This window comes from Limulus polyphemus, unplaced genomic scaffold (assembly GCF_000517525.1).
Source record: "Limulus polyphemus unplaced genomic scaffold, Limulus_polyphemus-2.1.2 Scaffold30, whole genome shotgun sequence".
Lineage (NCBI taxonomy): Eukaryota > Metazoa > Arthropoda > Merostomata > Xiphosura > Limulidae > Limulus > Limulus polyphemus.
In genome coordinates, this window is record NW_013665640.1 from 1,321,635 (window position 1) to 1,348,533 (window position 26,899).

The 26,899-nt window shown below is 32.4% G+C and overlaps 1 protein-coding gene across 7 annotated transcripts in view; it reads left to right on the top strand.

Annotated features, from left to right (window-relative positions):
* Positions 1 to 26,899, top strand: part of LOC106459793 (GTPase-activating Rap/Ran-GAP domain-like protein 3) — a 427,929-nt gene that overhangs the window by 193,806 nt on the left and 207,224 nt on the right. Inside the window, exon 1 of one of the 7 annotated variants that reach the window (XM_022386658.1) lies at positions 11,417 to 11,522. The exons of 5 other annotated variants lie outside the window; for them this stretch is intronic. The gene's annotated coding sequence lies outside the window, so the exon portion shown is untranslated. Of the gene's footprint in view, positions 1 to 11,416; positions 11,523 to 14,029; positions 14,600 to 26,899 lie in introns of those variants that run through there. One more of the 7 variants, XM_022386668.1, reaches the window with a different exon arrangement.

The following is a 26,899-nucleotide window of genomic DNA, read 5'->3' on the forward strand; positions in this document are numbered from 1 at the left end:
TTGAATATATTCAATATTAAAATTCACAGTTTATGTTATATAGAAATAAGATACATAACAAATAAAGTAACAGAGTGATGGTATCTAATCATAATCTTCATTGGCAAAATTGTGTGTCAAATTATTTCAGTTTGAGTTTCGTGTCACAAACGCAAACAATTTGTATTTCCTCAATCTTTCGTCTGACAAACTACAATCTAGATAAAATCCTTTTTTCAGCACCAAATCATTATCGTTTGAATTATCAATAATTATATTTTAAGTTTCGTCATGCTTAATCTCTATAAACCTTACTTGATTTCGCTAATTAATGTTTGTTATAGGTTAAGCTTATATTCAAGACTAATAAAATTGTCACCCGCTTTAAATCAGATCCCAATTGGCGTGATAAACTTTACGAGCGAGGGTTTGACCTCAACAACAATGGAATATAGCAGATTGGGGAGTGTTGAAACAGAATTTACACTGGTTTCTGTTTGGTTTAATCTCATATAACAGCCTATCAATGTTTGTCTCTTGGTACACGTGACATTTTGAAAATATTGAATTCACCTATGCTTTTCTTGAAATCCGAATTCTCTCTTACCCCTCATATGAATGAATTTAGATATTACTGAACTATAATCATTATCATGGCTTGAACGCTACTGATTGACTTTAAACAAGTCTGAAGTATCAACGTTTCCTATTCTGGAATCGAATAAAGCTTTCGAGCCTTTGTTACATACAGTGTAAGTATATGTAATATTTTCAAACGATAGATTAAAGAAAAGGGTATGGTCATAGCTTTGTAATCTGCTAACAAGTTCAGTCTCGACGTAACTTGGAAAAACCTGGAAATAAGGGAGAGCCTATTGTTCATGAAGTTTGGTCTTAGATGTGCAGGACCTCATTTCTTCAACCATGACATTGCTAATTGTTGAAGACATATTCTGCTTCAGTGGTTACAACCATCGCTAAGTATGATTCGTCTCTTATTGGAGAATATAACCATGTTAGATTAAAAGTCCTGTGATGCACTATATTAAGCTAATTATCGTTTGATGTATCTAATTAGAAGAAATAAGAGTGAGGCTATGTTGAGGTACCTTATATCTATATGTTTTTCCTAATTCTATTTTTCTAATTGTGTTTAAAAACAAAATCAAGCACGAGCGATTATTGTGTTGCAAAACAACGTCTTAAAAATCTATTGCTTGACCACACGGGCCAAGAAACATCCATCATCAACACTGTAAAGTAAAAGTATGATGATAGAATTGAATGCTGACAAACGTCGTTCTTATACTTGTTTAGAGGTCCCCTGGACTTGTTTGTACTTTTAAAATTACAGCTTCCAGTGGGTGAATAAACGTATTTTATTTACATAATAACGTTTAGTTTCTAGACAGGAAGACATGATCATATAATAACAACAGTTTGGTGGGTCATGGTTCCCTGTGTAATTGTAAAAGTATGCCATGTTATGATGTGTTATATTTCGATGGTCTAGCTTACGTTGACGTCAACAAAATTAACCCTAAACGTTACGAATATACCATTTTCTACTGGTAAACTAACTTAAGCGAAAAAAAAGTAATTAATTCATTACTAAGTTAATATACTGTCCTTTAAAGTCCAACTCATTACTTCTTGATGAATGCTAATCTTCCTCCAATGTAGCCGAGCAGGTTAATCTCTCTCTCTCTCTCTTAAATCACTGATACTCTCCAATTATTACACTTCATTGCAATATAAGTAACAAAAATCGGGCAAACTGTAAAAACTGTGGATGAAAACTAAGGTTGCTGAAGTGACCCATTATAAAGTTAAGGTAGTTATAATAATGCTAAAACAATGGGATATCAACCGTACTCTTGTAAAAGAAAGATAAAGGAATCTTTCTATATCCACCTAATTAGAAACACATTCAGTAAACGTAGCATAGAAGTCATCAAAATCTGGATACCCCTCTTGAAATCACGCATAGATGTATTAACTCAAGTTCTCTTGGGATAAGAGCCCGGATGAATAGACAATACACTTGTCTTACCCACAGACACTAACAGAAATTCACAAGATCGAATCCAGGATTCTGCTACCATATATAGTCCTTATCAGGATTCCCTCGAAGACGCCGAAAGATATCAACCAAAACGTAGGATGCAATAAGAAACAACAACTCGTAATTAGTATTTAATAATAATTAAGTAATAACTACTTATTGACCAGACTTGGGTGATTATATAAGCCATTAGCCATGACAACGACTGCTATCTGATCGTCACAGCTTACCATAAGCACTAAATAAAATCAGTTAGCTTATTCTGTTGATGACTAGGTTTTCAGTGTTGTTAATCTGTGTATTTATAAAATTAAGTACTAGCATTTGATCACATGGAATTAAAACGTTTATAATTCGTATCCCAAAGATCAAATTCTACAGTAAAGTCGCTAAGAAAACTTCATGATTACAAATAAGTCTAGCATTTTGTTTAGATTTGGTTGGATGGTGTTGACTAACTGCTTTCCCTCTAGTGTATCACTTCAAAATTAAAAAAGACCAGCGCAGATAAATCTCGTACTTTTCTCAACATGTAAAAAATAAACAATTTTATTAATCAATTAGCTTCAAATTCAGTTTGTAACCTAACGCTATATTCTTCCTATAAAATGTAATATATTACCAAAGAGCAGCTACTCTCGTTTCTGCCTTTAACCGTTTCCTTTGCTGCAATAGGAAATTCGCCTGTTCAAATATGGTGTCTGTTCTTTCTATTTCCTGCGTTGTACACTGCCTCATAATGTTTATTATCACTGTTGCTATCGGGGATCTGGGCTTATTAAAGCGTATTACACATATTATTTGTCTCAAGCTTTTGTTTGATGCGACATCAGTATGGCATTGTGTATTGTAATGCTAAAATATGTACGATCGTTCCCCATAGAATTCCATTAACACAAACATTACAGCACCTTTCAAAACGTCACAATACAGCAAAGTATTTAGGTCTTTATTTACTATTTGTTATGATGTATCTTATATAGCTCGTTAAAATAGTCATTCACTGTAGAAGTATCCTACTGTTCTCTAAGGTTGAGAGAAAACAATCAAATCCAAAATAGTCTCAAAGTTCTCATCAAACCCATACGCGTCTGTTGGAAGTAAACAATGAGAAGCGAAACATATCACCCCTTTAACTATTTTCCATTGTATTTCGTCATAGTTTTAATACCCAATGCATCATGACAGCCAAACACTTGCATTTAGGAGCGTAACTGATACGTTATGAACTGCAATTCTCTCGTGAAGTGGAGCATCATTGAGCTTCTTGGGTATGGTAGATGATGTGCTGGCCTGAGGTGGCTTTGAAGTCATGTGCAGCTGTTTGCATAGCACAATTATTTTTGGTGATTGGACTGATGTTCTTTCAATCCTTAAAAACATAACTTCTGCTGAGATAACCGGATGAAATATCTCGGAAACTCATATACCAATGCTGCATCCAATAGCTTTTCCTCGTTGGAGGTCTTCGCGTTTCTTTTTGTGATATTCTGATTTCAATTAATAATTTTTAACAGTCGTTGTACTTTATAAAGTATATGTAGCAGTACAATATGAGATTCGGGGGAGGGGAGATTTTTGGATGTGCCTTTCTATTATTTTCAGTATTATGCAACCTGCAGGTATTAAGTCCGTAAAACCATAGGTTATTATGAATTGTATGTAAAGTATGGTTTAACCAAGCTCTACCAAAAAGGAATAAAGGCCTAACGCAGCTGTTTAACCTGAAAATAAATTATTCGCGTTATCTATTAAATAAAACAGTTGGACGTGATGCCTGCTTATTTCATGTAAAATGCGTACACAGATCTGGGAAAAATTCTAAACAAGCTTACGAGACAATCATCAAGATACATCTGAACAAAACAGAAACAAAGAAATTCTGGTGCTATGTACTGATTTTGTTTAAACTTATATCCAACTTCAAACTCTACCAACCTCTCACAGGAGTCGTTATCATCCACGTCAAAACTACTCATTATCAAATAATCTGTTTATTTCTGCATATGTTCATCACTCCAGACGTTGTGACAAACAAATTATCCGCTTATTTAGAGTACTGGCCACTTCCAGAGACAAACACATCTGTACTAGCCTTTTTCATGTATGACAACTTAAGTTCAAGACTAGTACTGTTCACAGCTGGATACTAATTGCAAACAACCCAAACTATTTAAAAATTATGTAACTATACGTGAATGAAGATACATTCACTGCCTGTGTTATAAAGATGATACAGCTATAATATACGGCTATTACGGCAATGTATTATATATTATTTATCAAAATTTAATATGAAATAACATCTAAGCACTTACTTTATTTTCGCCGTTCATAAAGTGCGTTATAGCATATATTCATATTGATTATGATAACCTTGGATTTGTATCATTCTACTCTTTGGATTGTTTGTTTGTTTTGAATTTCGCGTAAAGCTACACGAGGGCTATCTGCGCTAGCCGTCCCTAATTTAGCAGTGTAAGACTAGAGAGAAAGCAGCTAGTCATCACCACCACCAACTCTTGGGCTACTCTTTTACCAACGAATAGTGGGATTGACCGTCACATTATAACGCTCTGACGGCTGAAAGGGCAAGCATGTTTGGTGGGATGGAGATTCGAACCCGCGACCTCCAGATTGCGAGTCGAGCGCCCTAACCACCTGGCCATTTTTGGAAGTTGGATATTTTTGGTTTAAAGTTCATGATAACAATGTAGAAGAAAATCAAAATGAATAGGTCATCAATTGTATCCCTACTATTGTAAAAACGTAGCAGGCTGAAAGATAAAATTTTCATAAACAACTAATAACTGTAATTCAAATAATTTTCTTTGTAGATTTCAGAGTGTTTACAAAACTTCCTTCAACTTAATGAGTGATGTTTTATAAATGTTCTTGGTGTAAATTTATCCATCATATAATGCATTGATTGCTATAAAACATAGGTTGACGAAGCATACAGCATAATTAGGTCTTCATCCCATGTGTGTTAGCCATACATGTAAGAGAGAGTAGTTTCATATCCCATGAATCGACAATGCGTGTTACATAAAAATACAATATGTATTTCAATGCAGTTTCATCCCGTATGAGTTGCCAACGCTACTTGCAGAAATTAGATCCTACTTCATATAACTTCGTAAATCAAGTTCGTAGCTATGATCAAGATATATATCCGCAGTGTATTATGACCAATGTACGGCCAATGAAGTGTGCGTCAGTATAAAATAAATAACTTTTCCTGGAAAATAACTTAGTATGCACAAACTATCATGTACGAAAGTTATGCTATGTTATTTATCAAACGGATATTAACAACGTTTGTGTAATTATAATACACCGACATCAGCTCGATGGATCTGTAACAACAAGACTGTATTTCCGAGATCAGTTTGAATGTCTTATGCAGAAAAAGTTTCAAAGAATTAATATAAAATTAATTAATATGTTTTAATTAGCAGGATATAAAGTAGAAATGGGTAATTTACATACTTTTCAATAGGCAATATTGGAGAAGGCCTCAGTAATAACAAATAAGATGTGATATATATATGTTAAAAGTATACTAATGTAAAGTTATTAAATAATAGAAAGTAGTATATATATATAAAAGCATCTACAAACCTCCTGAAAGTTTCATATTTGAAGTGCAAGGGCCAGAACAACAATAATAAGCGTATACACATTAAGTAAACAAATAATAACAGGGCACAAGCCTCACAGTGGAAACAGTCAGTGAGGTACAAACGAATCCAGACAGTGTTTGAATATTGTCTAAATATATGTAAGATGCCAAATCGACATTGTATTCTTTTGGGAATGTAAACATTTAATAGCATATCAAATATTTATTTATATATACAAGTTGAATTTTTAATTAATTAAATAAAAATGCTTTCTTCCTTCATTCTAAATGTGCTCATTTGCTTCATTTAGTAAAAATGTAGAAAACATTATTGTTCAATTAAGTAAAAGTTGACTTGTTTATTTATGTAAATAAATTTCATAAATTGTTCCAATGCGTGGTCATGCACATGAAACCATCAACAGTATTAAGAACCTGATATTGGAATACACAATATACGAGTTGTGTCAGTGCGTGATAAGTCTTAATTTGTTAAGGAATGTGAAAAATGCTAAAAGTCAAATCTGTAAAATTTATAATAAATTTATCTGCGTCCAAAATGTTCACGTGTGAATGGTTATAAATAGTAAAGTCCGTGCAACGCTCTCTCCGATATAAACACTTTGGATATGTGATGATATGCAAACTGAACATCGCCTCCCAATGATGTTTAACACCGCTATGATTGATGTACAGTGCTGGAATATTGACAATTAATCGTGGATTTTGTGGGGGTGATTGTATTGTGTTTATTATTGAAGTGACACTGCATGCCCTGAGTGTGAGACATGCTAGCTGCATGTTCAAATGTCCTTACATAATAAAAGAGTTTCAATGAACACTTTCCATTTGCAATGATGGAGTCAGCATCCAATGTGTTCTTTGAACATGATAAAGCTTCCTACTACAAAACATGTTTGATATAAAAATAACAATAATGACTTCTTGAAATGACCCACTAAGAGCCCAAAGCTCCCTACTACAAAACCTGTTTGATATAAAAATAACAATAATGACTTCTTGAAATGACCCACTAAGAACCCAAAGCTTCCTACTCCAAAACATGTTTGATATAAAAATAACAATGATGACTTCTTGAAATGACCCACTAAGAACCCATATTTTAATATATCTTTGAGGTAATCTATAGAGAAATTATAATTGGAAAGGCTAGAGCAGACCCTTCCAGTCTTCATCAAATGACTCGGCTTATTAGACAAAATGGAGGGAAAGATAAAAAAAAACACCTGGAAAGATTGTAGCAGTTCAGTCTATAAAATGTAATGTTGCAAAATTGTATAACATAGTAATAACTTTAGGTTACTGAATTTTAAAATAATATGATTTGGTGTTTTAATACTTTTCTAATAGTGGCTACGGTTATACAAATTTCTAGATAAATAATTTCTCGTTCTTTTAACTTTCCTTTTTGCTTTTTTTCAGAAATCACAAACTACTGCAAAATAAAAATAGTCATTTGCCTACAGTACTCAATATGGACGTAAATACATTAAAATATTGTAACTGTACATTCGTAGTAGCACAATTAACAATAACTAAAAAAGATCAACCTGCAAAAACAAGCGTCGTAGTTCTGAGCCACACTTATATCTATATCTGCGTGCATTTATTTACACATATATCATTTCTCTTTCCTTAAGCCTTGTAATGTAATGACTCATTTTATAATTACTCTGTCGAATTTTGAGGTTCGTAGTCGTTACTCCTCCAGGTAGATTATAAAGATCTCATTTAAACTCCTCATGGAATACACATGTATGGATATATATAGTTATCGCAAGAAAATCAATGGATTCGGTTAATCTTCCAATAAAACGCTTTGGTATCAAGTACGTTTCATAAATATAATATATGAGTTATACTTAACATTAGCTTCTCGTCTTAAATGTAATTACTGTATTAGGTAATGAAGAAAATACTGCAGATTTTAACTGATAGCAAAATGTACTTGTCAAACGGCCGATGCACACCGACTTAATTAGATAGGATTTCATTACAAAATGTAATATTCTATAAAGGCATCTGAGGTTGGCTTTCAAAACCAGGCTTATAAAAGTATTTATGAAAGAACAACCGTTTTACGCTTGTTAGTAGTAGTGTTAAATTTTCTAATAAGTACTTATTAGTTTTTGTGGAAATAATGCTACCTTTTGTTTCGTAACCATAAATCTATTTAAGAACAAAGATTACTATTTTTATTCCCTGTAGTCAATTTGAACTCGGAGTTTTAAATCGAGGAGTAAAAGCTATTATTTTGCAAGTTAATGTAATAATGTGAGTCTTAAAATATGACTTACTAGAAATATTGGGTTCGACACCGAGCAGAGAAAATTATCTAGAAAACCTAGAGCTCAAAGTATTGTCGTCGTGAGAGAGAAAGAACATGATAATGTGAATTCTTAAAAATTTCTTGTTAGTCAGTTATACCACACGCAGAGTCGAGGAAATTACGACGACATCTAGTCTGGTGATAGAGTGGATTACATGTGATTCATATAGTCTTTTGTGTACAGGTTTTGTGGGAATTGAAATTATAAAAATATTTGCCGAAAATAATCATTAGAGTTTGATGTTGTCATAATAATATTTGTTAAACTGATCGAGACCACTTGTTGGCAAATACATGTGTATCTCGCGAAAGTGCTGGGCCTTTTTTAAGGCTTAGAGTAAACTTAGTGTTTAATCTAGAATTCTTTATAGAAATAAGTGTAATTATGTGAAAATTAATCTAAACAATCATATCATATAAAGGTCAACGCACTGGTGAACTAATAATTTGAAATTTTGGTTATTAATCTGTAGGATCCCATTAGATGAATAACATGTTCTGAATAACCCTTGAGTCTGATCGTATAACACAGGCCGGATAGAAGTAATATTCTGATATGTCTCTTCGCTTATCTTGCCTATCTTATTTTAAATACGGTGGGAAGAAGGCAGAGCATTTAATGAAACCATAATAGTTTTTATCTGTAGACTTTTTATTAACGAAGTAAAGAATTACGGCTTGAAATATCGCTAATAGCAAAGGGTATCCAGATGGTGAAACAATAGACTCTATAATCCGTATAAATAAGAACATAAAAATAATATATTATATAATATAATATATTAGCAATACTTGTTACAGGTTTGACTTTTAGTTTTGATCTAATTAGTTAGATTTCTTTGAACAGAAGATAATCTCAATGTATTTGACATGTTTTTGAATACTCTGAGATATGTTACTTTAGTGTGTAAATATTCCCTTGGTGTCGACGTATTGCGTAAAAAATGTCATCCATCTCATGAGCTCAAGAAAAGTTGGTAATTTATTTTGTTACCAAGCTTATACTGTCTTTCAACAGTAGTTGTCAATGTTAATGCTTATCGGTGTCGAGATGGTCAAGATGAGGTGTTAGAGTATAGAATACCCACAAGTCATCACTCATTTTAGGGAAATTTCTTAAAAGCATGAACACGATTTTGTATTTAAAATCGAGAGCTTTTTCACCAAAAAATCTCATTAGAGGTTCGAATAAACATAAAATAAAAAGAAAAGAAAATCTTCACTAGGCTGGTGTATTTTTTTTCTCGAAAGTGATAACGGCTTATGGTTTAAATTTTTCGCCAACCATCAACTTAAAGTTGAAAATGCATGAGCTGATAAGATGATAGCATGCTTTTTTTTTCAACAATTTCATTTTGAAAGAGAATTCACGACTTTCAACGGAACAAAACAATTCTGAAGTAAACTTTAGATTGCTTAAACGTGTTCACATTAATATGTGTGAATATATATATATATATTTACTTGCATATTTAACAAACCCATCAGACAATTAATTGCAGCTCGTAAGCAACGTTCCTGAGATATATCTCTGCTGTTGTAATAAGTTTTGAAACAACACATCTGAAGGTTTTAAAAGTCTTTACTTGTCTAATCTGTATATATATGTGTGTGTGTGTGTGTGTGCGTGTTTTAATGATAAAAACAGGCCTTAACAACAACATCAAAAACGGTGCCTAAATTAAAAAGGTTAGCAGAGCTATAATTCGGGATATAAGAGTTTTTGAGGTGACTGCGGAAGTAGAACCCACATTACGGTGGGGATACTTTGTCTACCATTCTTAACTTCCATTCTCTAATTCTACATGTTAAAGAAAGAAGAATAAACAAAAAATAAGTAAGAAAAATAAGAATACGTTAAAAGAGTAAGATGTGGTTCCTCAAGCTCACAACGTCCCACATCTATATCACCCTTTGCTGCCTGCAGACAGTTGTGGGAAGGTGACTGCGGAAGTAGAACCCACATTACGGTGGGGATACTTTGTCTACCATTCTTAACTTCCGTTCTCTAATTCTACATGTTAAAGAAAGAAGAATGAACAAAAAATAAGTAAGAAAAATAAGAATGTGTTAGGAGAGTAAGATGTGGTTCCTCAAGCTCACAACGTCCCACATCTATATCACCCTTTGCTGCCTGCAGACAGTTGTGGGAAGATTACTGCTCTCCAGAGAAATATAAAATTGAAAGAAAAACGAAATAAGGTCCTAGCACTGGGGTAAAGATAGCAACGTCACCCTCTTGACGTTGACATTCCAGTGGTACAAGTTAAAATGAATAAGTTAATACTTGTAGTACTGTAGACAAATTATACTAATATAAAAGTATAAAAACCCAACCATGTTATCTGAACTAGAATAACTCCCAACCTCCACCCATTAAGCCTACTCGTAGAGTCTACTGTAACGATTAATTTTCTGAATTTATCTACCCTTTATCAGAGCTTTATATTTATGTGCGATAATGGTGTTCATACAAGCATAAAAATAGTGCCAAAATATTTTAACGAACATATTAAAAACTAAAAACATTTATCGAAAATTCCAAGCAAAAAAAGTCTTACTTCTTACTTCTTTGTATTGATGTTACACATTTTTGTATTTATCACAAAATATTCTAACGACTTTATTTATTTGTTGTGGTTGTTAAGGCCTGTTTTGATAATTAAAATACTTTTTCATCACAGATTTGGGCTTGCTGTTTTTAACGCAGTCCTTCCATTTTATGTTTTTGCATATATATACATATATATATATATGTGTGTGTGTGTATGTGTGTATTGTAATGTGTTCGTTTTGTTGTTATACATGATACGTTAACTAAAATTACGAAGCTAACTTTTCTTGTTTTGACGAATTTTCCTAATTATTTCAACATTTTCAATGAAAGCTATGATTAGTCCTGCGTAAAATGAAACTTTTTACTAAGAACTTTGGTATTCATATATGCGTTTTGTCTTTAGTAGAAAATACATAGAAAATTGAAATATATGCATAACAGATTAATCTTTCGGTCTGTTTTGTGATATTAGCAATTTTAGGATTATGATTCCCTAGAGGTATTCAGAGGCAGTTTACAGAAGAGTGCAAAAATTCAGACAACTTGAAAAGGGACAGAAGCTGGGAAGATGTGTATGTCTAGTGTGTTTAAACACGAACTCTATTCAAAACGTTAGTTTGCTAAAGAAATTCGCTCGGGTCTGTTAAAATATATACGTCGAAACGTCTATGTCATCCTCTTGGGAAAGCTCGCTATTATATTAACAAAGCAATGCTTTTTCCAAAAGAATGCTATTTGCTAGAAGCTTCTGAAGTAGGAATCAAAGAGCCAATCAACGCAACTTTATATATGGAAATGAAGCTATCTTATTAACTCCCATGAAAGTCGCTGTACACATTACTGGAACTTTAATCTTTTCTAATACAGGGTAGCCATCCAGACAGCGAGACGAAGCCTATGTATATTAGTATCTGGCGAAGAAAACGGTATCGTTGTTAAAGTTAAGGTTAGTATAGTAATACTTCGACCAAATCCAGACTTAGAAGTATTTTAATAAGTTGCATTCATCTGTTTAATGACTTCTTAATACAACTGAATTAGGCTGGTTTATAAATATCTTTTATAAAATAATCAAACATTTAATGATTAATTTCAAAGGGTACATTAACCCTATCTGGTTTGTATTCCTAACTATCTGCTAGTAAAGTTTTGTTAATTCTCTTCTTTCCGTTTTTCTTTCGGTATATCATCGCTCTAACTTTCTAGCAGTTATCACTAATAGGTAAAATGTTAATTGGACAGTTTTCCAAACTGCTAAGTCGGTTTTTGTATTCTAGCTTGGTCGTGAGAATGCTGCAGTTCTCATCGGCCAGCTTCAAATGAAGATCTGCACAGTGTATACGATTAGCTTACATCTCACGTCACTAGATAAGTTAGGACTGGTATGCCTTTAGAATTGCAAGAGATTAAGTTATTTTTTTTGTATCTACCTATTATGTAGGAAAGCTAGTTCTAAATTACTTTATAGAAGGCTTTACGGGTCCAATCCTTATTTCTGAAAGGAAGGTGTTTGGTATGAATGATTTTCAAGACATATTCCAGTGAATTACAGAGCTCACAGAAAAGAAAAAATAATGAAAAGTTAAAACAATATCAAATATTTTTGAGATGAATTCCATGGGGTTAATAGAACCTACAGAAAATGTAATAAAGAGTTAAAACAGTATCAATCTTAGTATTTGGATTAACTTTAGTAGAATGGCTCTGTACTCAGACGAAATGGTACAAAAGAAATAGTTTTTTATGAGATCCAAATGAAGTACGTTTTGTGTGAATTTTTTAGTTAAGGTTGTTCAAAGTTTTATACTTTATCGCTATTATTTGAAGAAAACCAAATCATCCGTAAGAATATTATGCACGAGCATGATGTTTTCAAGATGTACTTCAAATACTTCCTTATTGTGTGTCAAACTAATGGTTGGCTCCAATGGTAGGATCAACATAACCTAACGTGGTTTAGGGGCGGTTTGTACCGATTCAGGGCAAGGTTCGTTAATGAGAACTACTTTGAGTCGGTACGAATCACCTCAGCCATGATTCATCATCTAGAAGACTACAGTTCAGCTGTTTCCAATTTTTGGACTGTACTATCATTTAGAAGTCCTGTAACTGAAAGTATCAGCATTGGGTAATGAGAACTACTTTGATTCGGTACGAATCACCTCAGCCATTATTCATCATCTAGAAGACTACGGTTCAGCTGTTTCCAATTTTTGGACTGTACTATCATTTAGAAGTCCTGTAACTGAAAGTATCAGCATTGGTTAATGAGAACTACTTTGATTCGGTACGAATCACTTCAGCCATGATTCATCATCAAGAAGACTACAGTTCAGCTGTTTCCAATTTTTGGACTGTACAACCAATTAGGAGTCCTGTGACTGAAATAATCAGTAATTAAAATATAAACTCTATAAAAAAACAATGTTATGGTTTTTCTGTTATGTTTTATCGTTGGTGGCAGGAATGTGAAAATAATCTATACATTTCTGCAAATAAAGATGACGTTTTAGTATGAAATAACTAAATAATAACGTATTTAGTTATTACAATACGTCAAACTTTTTACACCAGCTGGTTCACAGATTGAGTCACATAAAAGAAAAAATATAGTAATGAGATCGTTTTTATTAAAAATAGAACATCTAAATCAAAAATGTGAGGTAAATTGTGCAGTAGTATTGAATGTTATAAATTTTATTTGATCTTATTATGAAAATACTGCTAAAAATAGTTTTCTTAAAATTTCATACTTAAATAGGCCTATATTGCACAGAAAAATATTATTGTGAAATGTATTTTGGTAACCTATAAATGAGTATGTTTCCTCGAAGTAACATTGTTCAGTTGAGGAACAAACAAATATAATTCCATGGTTTATTTATGCTGTTACTTGGAAGTAAGAGCATTCCACTACAGAACTGAAGCGTTCGTGTGTGTATTTAAGCGCCAAAAATAGATTTGTCCCTGTGCGTTAAAATGTGCAATAAAAGGGTTGCTTCTCAAATTGCTTTAAAACATGCTATTTTTTTATTTCTCATGTTCTTTTCATACAGATATTGTTGTAGATATGTAGATAATAAATGTATTTTATGAAAATAAATATTTGAAATAACAGAATTATATTCGGCTTGGTCACTATTGTGAAAAACTGTTACATTTAGCTGTAAATCTAAAATTTATTTTGAAAGGAGAGTGCGTGTACAAAGTTAAAACCACGGATAGATGAATACTACCACTGGGAAGATTAATACACAAAAATTAAAGTTATACGGATGATTAGATTACCTTCATTATTGTCATACAACTCCAAACACTCAATATCACATCAAAATACACACGTGTTTAGTAATTAATGGGAGGTAATTTTGTAAAATACTGAAATATTTTTTTAAGTTTAAAGTGTAGTGTGTTAATGAATCTAGCCTTGAAGATACCCTTGAAGGTAGCAGCGGTAAGTCTGAGAGCTTACAACGCTAAAATTCAGGCTTCGATAACAGTAGTGGGCGGAGCATTGGGTTGCTTTGCGCTTAGTAACAAAGAAACTAACTTGTAACTTTTGGCTAATTACAAACAAACAAGCTATGCTGTTATCCTACAGATCGTGCGCACGAGTTCAACTCCATACGGTATATCCAGCTCTACACACTTAAGTGACAAGCTTTAGTTTTTACAACACTATATATTCAACATATCTCTTCCAAACACCAGTGTATTTTGAGCACAGCATCATTATTATTGTAAAGGTATGAACACATTCGAATCTAAGACGTTAAGAAACATATTATCGGGGTGGTAAAAATGCGGTTCCTTCTCAGCAAACATAGCTGTTCTAATTAGTGTCATGTCAGTTGGAGGCTAAGATAACTACTTGGTGAATAAAGCGGACTCAATTTTTGTAGTTCTTTATAAGGCCTGTGTTAAAATTACACCTGTTTCCAAGAAAATCAATGGTTGAAAATGTACGACTACTTGTTTTCCTTCCCGATGATGGATATGGTACGTGGTTTGATTACCTCAAAAGTTATGTACTTATATTAACTTTAACTTAATTAGACCAAGCTCAAACGAACGTGAAATATTTTTTTTTCATTACATCTCCCAGTTCATTATTTATTTTTTATTTTCCGTGCATAAATATTTCTAGCGAAAATAAATGCTATGTTTTAAATTTAATGTAAAAAAAAACACCTTACTCGACAATTAATTTACATTTTCTGTTCTTTGAACAATTATTATTTTTCGGTATATATAGTGTCTTAATTAGCAAAACATAACATTTAGTAGAATTTTGTGGTATTACATCGCATGAAGACTGACAATAATTTAAAACACATCTGTCTTTGCTAGCTTAATATTAGTTTACAGTGAGAAAACTTAAAAATGAATTTCAGATATACGTATTTAATATATTATTGTAATAGCAAAACTAATAGCATCATGTTTAGTGGGTTATTGTAACAGTAAAACTAATATAAGCGTTTTTAGTAGGTTATTGTAACAGTAAAACCAGTAGAAACGTGTTTAGTAGGTTATTGTAACAGTAAAACCAGTAGAAACGTGTTTAGTAGGTTATTGTAACAGTAATACCAAGAGAAGCGTGTTTAGTAGGTTATTGTAGCAGTAAAACTAATATAAGCGTTTTTAGTAGGATATTGTAACAGTAAAACCAGTAGAAACGTGTTTAGTAGGTTATTGTAACAGTAATACCAAGAGAAGCGTGTTTAGTAGGTTATTGTAGCAGTAAAACAAACAGAAACGTACTTAGTGGGTTATTGTAACAGTAAAACCAATAGAAGAGTGTTTGGTAGGTTATTGTAACACTAAAACCAATAGAAACGTGTTTAGTAGGTTATTTTAATACTAAAACCAATAGTAGTGTGTTTAGTATATCTTATTGTAGCAGTAAAACAAACAGAAACGTACTTAGTTGGTTATTTTAACAGTAAAACCAATAGATGAGTGTTTAGTAGGTTATTGTAACAGTAAAACCAATAGCAGCGTACTTAGTAACTTATTATAGCAGTAAAACAAATATCAACGTATTTAGTAAGTTATTCTAACAGTAAAACCAAAAGCAGCATGTTTAGTAGCTTATTTTAATCAAAAAAAAAGTTACTTTAACTGACAGGCTTTCAGAAAACGACTGTGTGAAATGTTATCTCACAGTCTTAGACAATAATCGTGAAGTTAAAGAAATGTTCCGATGCTGAACAGTTACAAATGAGTTTGAGTAGCATAGTGATACTATTAGCAACACATATGTAATAATATACATTAGCAAGGCGAGTGTCCTGTTGCTACTAGTGTCTGTGCGGAATGCCTCGGTACCCGCACGCAGATGTACCAGTAATATCTAATATGGACTTTGGACTACTAGCACTTTTTGAGCTTGAGGACTTGTTTGAGTTTCATCATATATCTTGCCAATGATAGAAAAAAAAGAATATTATTTTCGAAATCTGCGTAGCTGAATTTTGGAAAATCTGATATTAAAATCAAAACAGCTTTTATGAAGTTTAAATTCGCAGGATTGTGTTATTCATATGTAGGGAATATTGAAAGCCTGGCATTATTTGGCCATTTTTGAAGATATACAACTGTTTTGGAATGTTTAAGCATAGCCTTCAAATTTGTAAAATATGTAACTTTTTCTGTAGTTCTAATTGGGAACATAGTAAATCCGATCAAGGTCATATGATAATTCAACATTAGGTGCTACTTTTTGTAGCAGAGTTCGGCCAAGAACATTATCTACTGTTTCTTATTTTACATTACTATGTGTACGACTACTTTAAGGCTATCACATGGATCTGGGTATTAAAGATCCTACTTTTTAATTGGGCAGCTACACAATACTTTTGAAAATTTCGTCTGCATCTTTTTTTTTTTTAACAATCACTCTGCTGACCGTGCTTGTAGTTTTACAGTAAACTAGTTCAAACAATTTCTTGTCTTTCCTCTTTATAATTCATTGATTTGCCATTACGTTATTTTCCAAGTCTACAAAGGAAAGTATTCATTCCTGATGAACCTTATTTCATGGAATGATGAATGGAGTTTGCTTTCTTTTGTATCACTCTTCCTCAGTATAGTTTTTCTTCTCCGGTTTGTTTTAAAGAATGCTTATATTCCTCATCAAACAATATACACACAAGTTGTAATAATGTAAACCTCACACTAACTGGTAATGTATGTAAGTAAAGTATTTATGTTTTTTTATCTAAGAAATATACGCTGTTAATGATTGTTACAGTTAATATATTCTTGGGATACTCATGAGATTCTATATAAACATGTATCTGTTGCAGGGTCTTCAAAAAATGCCAGTAATACGGTAACAATTTTTATTCCAACGTGTTTAAATAACTCAGTTTCAAACGTGAAACTCCAGAATGTACAAAAAAACGGTTTAGCTACTCGTGTTTTTTGCTTACAATAAATGTGTTACATATTGTGACACAAAGCAACTTGTTTGTGGGTTACAGGCCATTTCCGCAAAGTTTTAAAGCAATGCAACTTTTGTCTATTTGAGTATAAATAAGCAATTAAAATTAAAAATGCATATACGTTTGTGTTGCTACGAAACGAAATCATATATATAATTCACTCTTACATATCATTTTCCTATATGATAATCTATACAATTTTATATTTAAGAATTATGTATAAATCAATAGCATTTCCTTAGAGTTTATGTTTTAGTTGCTCACTAAAGTTGTATTTTTGGTTTAAAAACTTTAGCGTTTTTACCATCTTTTTTGGTAACCCAAGAAAAAAACATAGGCTGTAAAGATAAATTACGTCTCTTGAGAAGATGGTGGAAACAGCATTTATACATCTTAATATTTTCCAAATCCATTTGTTGCTATGGGGATTTCTGTACTTCACATCACCTCACGTATTCTCATATCATAAATTTCGGGAACGCCCAATGCTTCATTTCACTTTCGAATAAGTATATTGCTCTGTAATTGGTTGAGATTATTCAGATTCATAAACACGATACGTTTAAATCCTAGTTTATTGAACGTAAATGTACTCGGTTATGTTTTAGACTAATGTTTTAAGCCCTAACTCTACACCTTAATATGAATTTCGTGTTATCCACCGAGCCGGAAATGTTGAATTTACAAGTCTCTCTAAAGCATAAACGTTTTGTTGCACATACAATGTCCATAAACTAATTTAAAGGATTTAGTATTTTAGTATAAATAATCTACATATACAGATTATTCACTATTCTCAGCTAATAAATAATTTAGTCTGAAGCTAGTATTCAGTAAGAGATGAAAGCTTCTTTTTAATACAAACTTTAATAATATAATTATGCTTTCGCAAATCATCACGTTTTACAAACAACTCTTAATCTTCTCTTTTTTCTCATGTAATTGTTTTCGCCATTTGGAACAAGCGCTTCAGTTTCTATCTTTGAAGTTAAAGCTGTTAGTCTACTCCACATCATCGTACAGACTGAAGTGTACTTGTATGGGTACTAACAATTTATCTTAAGTATTATTCCAATTAATAAACCATAGATATAATATCACAAGTATTTAAGACTGAGACATGATGTAACATGAACTACAGTAACTTGAGGCGTACGTGGGCGTGTTGATATACACATATATTGAGCATTAAAGTTCGCAAGCTCACCACTCGTGCAACGCTATTTTGAAGCATGGCTCTGTACCAATTACACCCATAGCCTACAAACGACTGTAAGAATACCACGTGTGGCTAGTATTACTTATCTAGAAATACCAAAAAAGTCAAACAAATTATGTAAGGAAATTTTCACTCACAATCAGATTGGGGCAAATAAGCTAATTTTGTCCCTTCTTCAACTTCTTCAATTTGTGTTCTCAGTTATATTTCACTCGTTTGTTCCCGACTATATATAAAACATATATGGTTTTATAAACAATTGTTTAGTTTTGTTTTTAATAGTCATATTGATTCTAATTGTTCTGTAGCAGTTTTCTACTTGCGTAACAACATTAAAGATACATATTAGCCTAAGCTCTCTTGAAAGATATGAAGCAAACTCTAACAGCTTGCTTTTATCTTCAGGCAAAAATGTTAATTTGCTTTTCATAACAAAATTATTTTGTTAGAGCAGAAATTACTTTTACTAAAATTTCGTAACAGCATCGTAGCTATAAATTATCATGCCTAAGTAAGCTTATAAAAATTAGGGTTAAGAAATGTAATTGCTACTAAGTGCTAGTGTTAGTAAACAAAACTTGAATAAAGAATATACTGTATCAAATATCACTTTTACATACAGTTACTTACTGCACTACTTACATTTCGCCAAAAATACTGACACACCCCTGACTAATAATAGACCCGTTCTCATTGAATTTTACTTTTACTGTTTTTACCAGTTGTTTGGCGCAGATAGCTTAGTTGCTTTGCGCCATAAAACACCAACCAACCAACATATTGAATTTTCATGTGAATCCCATGATGTAATGCTGCTTATGACTTATAACGTCTAGAAGCTGCTCCGAACACCCAGTAGATACAACACTGATGCTATGAGTCCCCGAAAATTTGAACGCTCTTTTATCCATATCCAAATTGAATATAAATAATATAGTAAAGAAAGGGAATTTTGATAAAAGAGTCAGTACAAAGGATCACATATAAAGTGTAATAGACTTACAATAAGACCCAAAACTCGATCGCTTTCGAATAGTCAACTATTCGAAAGCACTCGAGTTTTGGGGCTTATTTTAAGTAAAGAAAATGAGTAATCGCTATAAGTGTTATAATTTTAAATATCTACTTCACTACTCAAATTTAATCACTACTTGGTGCATATAAATTTTGAAACGCTTTACGAAACTAAATCACAATTAGATCCATCACCAGTCAATGTTCAAGATTTGTTTGTTTGAGAGTAAAGCCACATTGAGCTATCTGCTGTGTCCACCGCAAGTAACCATCACTCAACAAAGGACTACATTTTTAAAATAATAAAAGCAGTTTACTCAATGCTCCTCTAACATTAATCTCGGGCCTAGGCTTATGGAAATACAAGCTCTCTTTTAATTGGAGGCTCTGTTCATCACTTGTAAAGCAGGAATTCGGCCCTTAAATCTAAAATCTTTGAGAACTCAATACCTTCAATATTTGAGTACAAAAATAGCAGTGTAAATTTTACAGGGGAACATCAGAAATACCATAAAATGTTACCCTTGGATACTTAAATCAGTAATAATAATGGTTACTAAAAATGTGAATTGTACCACAAAAATGCATTTACCGAATTGCACTTTAATTTTGCAAGTTTATTGCGAATATATTTGAGGAAAACTTAGTCAAAATACTGTTTCATCGTACTATTAAAATATCTAGCAGGTATTTTTGTTTAAGTTATGCACAAAAACTACACAATGGGCTATCTCTGCTTGCCCACCACGGATATCGAAACCCGGTTTCCAGCATCGTAAGTCCGCAGACATACTGCTGTGCCACAGGGGGGGCAGCAGTTATGAGGTTTTGCATAAAAAATTTCACAATATCAAATATTTTTTATGTAAAAGTGAGTTTACGAGTTTTGTCATTGAGTGAATACTTCGTAATTATATTATATAAGTAGAGTGATTGCTTATCATGTATATTTGAAGTTTCTAAATATCACGTTGTTATCAGTCTATCATAAATGGATAAATATTGCTTAATTATTAAAAATCAGTTTTAAAATGTCATTAGGTCTCCACAGATACAGTGAAATCGGTTTAACCCTAGTTGTGGCCCACTGTTTTTTTTTCAGATTTAAGGACCGAATTACTGCTTTACAGGTATCATTTGTGGTCTATGAGTTTACTTATCTTTGCTATCAGGAAGTACATATCGGTTCTACCTAAAAAAAACTTGTTAATGCGAATGAAAGAACATGCTAACCTGATATCCTCTATTAAGTCAAGAGTACTTGAGCATGCCTTAGGTGAATGTGATGTTGTTGTCCATTCTGATTGGTTTAAGATCTTAGCATGGGTCAATAATGAACAGAGCCTCCGAATAAAACAGACCTCATTCATTCACAACCTGAAACCTGAGATTAGCTTTGTAGGAACAGCGAGTAAATTAATTTTATTTTTATTATATCTATCACCCAGGATTTTAATGACAGTAGGATTACGTGTATTGAAAGCTATGCACATTCCCAAACGAAAATAGAAAATGCTTTAAACGTCGAAACTAAAGTGAATAACAAATAAACATTCATAATGTGAAACAATGAATTCAGATACTCGCACAACTGGAATTAGGTTTAAATGTTTTGTCCTATTTGTAAAGAGTTGTGGGGAAGTATCGTGAGTCTGTTTTAACAGTTTTAGCTTTTCGTTGATAGTAGTTAAGAGAGTAATTAATGTCTTGTCATATTGTAACATTATTAATGATGCTTCGCTGCCTAAGTTGAAACCTATGAGAAAGGACCATATGTCTTTCAGCATGATAATACAACATGTCGTACCTCACTTCGAGTCCAGTAATGGTTTGAGAGAAAATACGACTATAATCTGCCTATAATCTTGCTCAGTTACGATTGCTTACCAGTAGTTTTAGGACATAAAATATAGGTTCTGAAATATGACTATACTTAGAGCTGCTTTGTAAGAGATGTGGAGGCCTTTTCCACCAGATGTGCACCAACGGCTGATGGGAAGTGGTGTCAGTTACATGATGGAGGCTGCGATTATTAGTAAAGGGAGTGTTATCAGTGTTCTCTTGGTGTGCCCTCACCGTACCCTCAGTAGTATAATGTTTATTCAATATAGTGTTATCCCTAGAATTGCTAATGGATGACCCCATCGACTTTTTTTATACCTTTTCATGCGCTGAATTGTTTGTGGTTTGTGTCTTTGATGGTTACATGATCAGCAATAGCATATAAGTTACATAAAAATTTAAACAGTAATGCTATCAATATTGTAATTAATCCCATTAATTACGGCTTGGGTCCTCTGTGCATTTTACATGGAAAACAAAGTGGTTTAACACTAGTATTTTCTTTTGAAGAGGGGGGGCAGTTTCTTATAATGGGAGTTGTAACCAGCAAAATGAAACAATACGATGTAATAAACGGACTCCACGTCTATAAAACGGTAAAGGAACAAGTCTTTAATTTGAGGGTTGATTCCAGACTTGCGACGTTTAAGATTTTTTTTATACTTTATTTTTTCACCTGTCTTTGTTGTTTACGTTTGTTGGATAAATACATGTTAAAATGAAATCCTACTAAGTGCTAGTATTAGTAAATAAAACTTGAATAAAGATTAAACTAAGTTTTTTAATACGTTTTCTAGCCAAACATGTCACAATGAGGTTACTTCTCGCCTTATTTTGTCACATCGTTACTTTGTTATAGAAACACATCGTTACTGTGAATTATTAATGGTGTTTGTTTCACTCCATTTCTGTTGTTGTTTTTTTTTCTTTTTTATTTCAAGCGCAAAACTACGTAACAGGATATCTGCGCTCTGTCCACCACGTGGAATTGAGCCTCATGTTTTAGCGTTGTAGATTCATAAGGTTACTGTAGCTCACTGAGGGACTACACTTCCACTACAATTACAATTGATGCTATGTACATGCCTTTTTTTTTTTTTTAGGAAAAGTGACCTTAATCAAACAGATTACCGATATATCAAAATTCTAAGAGGAACATAAAAATACCACAGTAGAACATAACCTTAAGTTTCTATTCTTCATAAAAAAATAACAACATAGTTCAGGTGTGAAAACTACAGAAACCTGAACCGCAAGGTGGAAAATAAAATAATGGTGGTATTTCGTACATACGAGATACCACCATTATTTATATATTTTTCACCTCGCGATTCGGGGCTTCCGGAGAAAACATCTTCAATAACTTTATTATTGTTTTTAAACTACAGGGCTTAGTGCACAGATTCTTTATCATCAGAAAAATATTCCCAAAACATTTAGTATATAAGTTTCAAAGATTTGTTTTATCTAAGTTAACTGTAAAAAATCTCCTTATCTGATTTTACCCTTTTAGTACATCTCTACATTACGTGCATTTTTGTGACTTGTGTATTTTTAGAAGATATTTAAGTTTCCTAGGTACAAAATGTATAATTTAATATATCATCAGTTTGGTTTACTACTTAGACTTTTTTGACCATAGAATAATAATCGTTTGTTTTGAATAAGGCATGTTATTTATCTCAAATTATATGAATAACTTTATTTTATTTCAAAGGTATGCATTAACAGCAAAGGTATATAATAATATATACTATAAAACCTAGTTAAAACAAATCATATTTTATTTTACATATATTTTCGAGCAACGGGAAAATTATCTCTACACTTTCAGAATAGCAGCCTAGCAGGTTTCATTTGTACATGATCTACAATTACATACTCGTCTTTTAAGCTTGGTTAGAGGCTTCAAACTTATAAGCTCACTGTCTAAGTTCCTTTTTAAACTACATTACATAAAAAGTAGCCGCCATCTACTTATTAATCATAGTTTATAAGAGCGGTGGTTAATGGCCGATTGTTTGGATAATTAAGATTACTTATAGTCTTTGGTTGTCATGGAAACCAACCCCTCCCTTGATTATCTAATAAGATAACATTCTGCCATTTCATTAGGTTATTACAGAATGAAGCAACATCTGATAGAATACATTAAAGCAGACCGCGCTTTTACCTGTTTATTTATTTTTTATTTTTTGTTTCAATTATTATTTCGGCTGTCTTTCTTGATTCAACTGAACTGGGTTCATTTAGTTACTTTTTTTTCTTGTCAGTGTACATTGACTGTCATTAGCTGAAACTTTCTTCTACGTTGTTATACCCATATAAAAGACTTAATCAATATTAGTTAGTGAAAAAAGAAACAAATGTTCTAGGTACGATAGGAGCTGAAAACTTTTACTTCTTCGTGTATCATCTTAAGAATGTCGATTGTAACAAATTAAATTATTCATAGATGGATAAAACCAATTCCTTACCTTATTCTGGATCGTCTGTTGCTGTTTTTGAACAAATGTAAAAACTATTTTATGTGTTTTCCATCTATGTATGTTTTATCATTTTCATTTGCTTTAGATTCAGCAACAACGTGATCAGTTTGAGACTAGATATATAAAATAATGTTATTTGACTAATCTTCAATTTATTTGGTCTAGGCGTCTTTAGAACATTTGTTCAGATTAATAATGTATATTCTTTAAATAAGAAGAAACGGAGTTTTTTTTTCGTAAAAGGAAAACCTGTAGTACTTGTAAAAACTGATAGCCTGAAAAACAGTAAACGTTTAGTACTTGTACAAATGAATAATCTGAAATGCAATAGACGTATATGAGACAAAACAGTGAGCTTTATGTAATGTTAATTATAAGTTACGGTTTATTCTATCTTAGTCTGTGACGAATTTATTATTATATATTTATTTTGATATCAACATTTGTTTAGATTAAATTTGTATTTAGAAACAGAAATAGCTTATATTGTTAAATATGTATTGCGAAACTCCTGCCTATTCTCCAAAGTTGTAGAAGATTCTCGAGAGTAAGAATCAACGATATATGTATGTACGTAAACGCTTATATGTAGCTTTGTATTGTTACGTAATCTGAATTTTCTAGAAAGCCTCCACACACCTATAAGTATAACCAACGCGACGCGCCAAAACGAGAGAGTCTATTATTATTTTGCTATAAACGTCGGAAGCTATAATTGTAATAGTTGTAACGCTTGTCAATCGGAAAACTTCAGATATTTGACCAGTATCATTCACAAAGTTCGAACATTACAACTCATTTATCTTCAGTGGATTCTCATCGGTTTGTTTGTTTGAAGTTAAGCACAAAGCTACACAATGGGCTATCTGTGCTCTGCCCTCCACGGGTATCGAAACCCGGTTTCTAGCGTTGTAAGTCCACAGACATGCCTCTGTACCACTGGGGGGGGGGGCAATTCTCATCGGACATTAGTATTTTTACCAAAACATTACATAACTTTACGGTGGAAAACTCGGCGAGTGTGGCTGGGGAATAATGAAGGACAAAGCTAGCTAGATCCATTTTAAGTAAATTATACCTACTTCAATCCGTAATTAACTCACTCATCGTGAACCCTCGATAAGATATTGAAGAAGACTTAATATTGCTTTCAGAAGAGATTATTGTTACATTAATTCTTTAATATTCTTTTGTAAGCCGGCATTTTTGGTAAATTGTCAAAAGTATACATTTAGACTTTTACACAAACTATCAAAATGCCTTTTTAATGAATTTTGAAGGAAAATAGATAGTTTAAATATTTATAACTCACATATTTAAAAATAACAATATGCCATTACTTGTCTGTTGTTAACCAAATAGTTTCTAAATGTGATACAGTTACTTTCATACATGTTATAAGCCTTTTATTTTTTAATTCTACATTTGAGTTGAAACACTCGTATTTAGTTTCTTCACTTAATCTCTAAGTTTTAGAAGAATATTCTCTTTTAAAACTACAACGGATATACTAACCCTAAAAAAGTTTTTTTTTAACTTCCACGAGCTTTTGTTAATTTTGATTATTTGTCTTAACGTTTGTTTGTTTGTTGTTAAGCGCGGACCTACACATTGGATTATTTATGCCTACCACTGACATCGTAACCCCATTTTTAGCGTCCTAAGCCTACTGAAACATTAGGGGTGGTAATGAAATATTTATAAATTAGTTTCTTTTCAAGAATATCGTCGTTTCATCGCAAAATTACTCTCTGTTATGTATGCATCATTAATCGTATACGTGGTTGAGTAGGTGGATTTTCTTACACTAAAACATATAACACTTATAACCTCGGTATTTGTCATGCTAGAAAGAAGAAGAAAATTAACTTGTCACAGTGAGTAACATGACATTATTATGAGCATCTCTAACTTTTTTTATAGGTTTCAAAGTAATCAGTTTATTTACATTATGAATGAAACTGGTATTGAGAAAGGTAAATTTTGAGAAGTGCGTCCTCAAGGCGATAGATTTGTTTCTCTTCTCATCTAAGCTAAGCCATTCATGCAAACTTACTCTTTTTTTATTTCTTAACTAGCAATCACCGAGAAACGTCGAGAAAATAATGAAAGCCCTGTTCGTTGATAGATGTGTATGCGGGTAAACAAGTACCCTGACCGTCCACATCTCGAAATATTATTGTCGTTCATTGAACTCGTCAAAGACAAAAATAGCTTCTACCCTTTGGAAGTAGTCCTTTCCATGTGCATTATATCTTTTATACTTTAGAATCAGTCCCTTATTTTCACGATATGTATTCCAGCCCTCAATATGATGTTTGGACATAAATATCAAGATGTTAAGGTATTAGTATACTAACCCCGACCCATATTATAAGTATAGCTTTCATTCTCCACCCTTTCATGTTACTATACGAATCTTCAATGGCTCTAAAGAGATCCACACAGTAGCAGGTCTTATATAGAGAAGGTAATATAACTTGTTTGTTTGTAATTAAGCACAAAGCTACACAATGAGCTATCTGTGCACTGCTCACCACGGTTATCGAAACTCGGTTTCTAGCGTTGCAGGTCCGCAGACATATCGTAGCTATCTGTGCTCTGCCCATCACGGGTATCGAAACTCGGTTATTAGCGTTGTAAGTCCGCAGACATACCGTGCATATTATATTATGCACATATTATAATTTTTTTTAAATCACTATTTTTAAATTTGTATAAATATTTTCTATATTTATTATATGATATTTTAAAATATTTAATTAATGTTTTCTCCCCGAACCCACTAAAAATAAATTTTTGTACTAATCTATAATAATAAAAGGGCGTGACTGTGGATTTGTGGGTCTGTGTGTTTGTGTGACCGTCATAACTCCAAGAGAAAAGAATCTAGAACCTGAAATTTTGCACTCATACTAAGTGGACCCTGAAGGTGTGCATCTGGGTATTATTACTTATCCACGTGCGTGTGCGCATGCGCGTGCTCATCTTTTTAATGAGGCAAGCTAGCGAAAAGTCACATATAAAAGAAGTGGTTCGTTATATTACAAATAGAAATCACAGACAGGCACTCATCTTTTTAATGAGGCAAGCTAACTAAAAACCATATAGAAAATAAATGGTTTCATTATATAACAACGTCTAATATATAGAAAAGTCAGTGTGTTTTTGTAAGAATGCATTCCAACAATGGCTTTTATGTCATGTTGGAATGCATTGTTAGCAACAAAAGTATAGCCTAATATTGTAGTAAGTCTATGTATTGAAAGTATAAAGTGAAATGTATAAACTACAAAACTGGAAAAATATT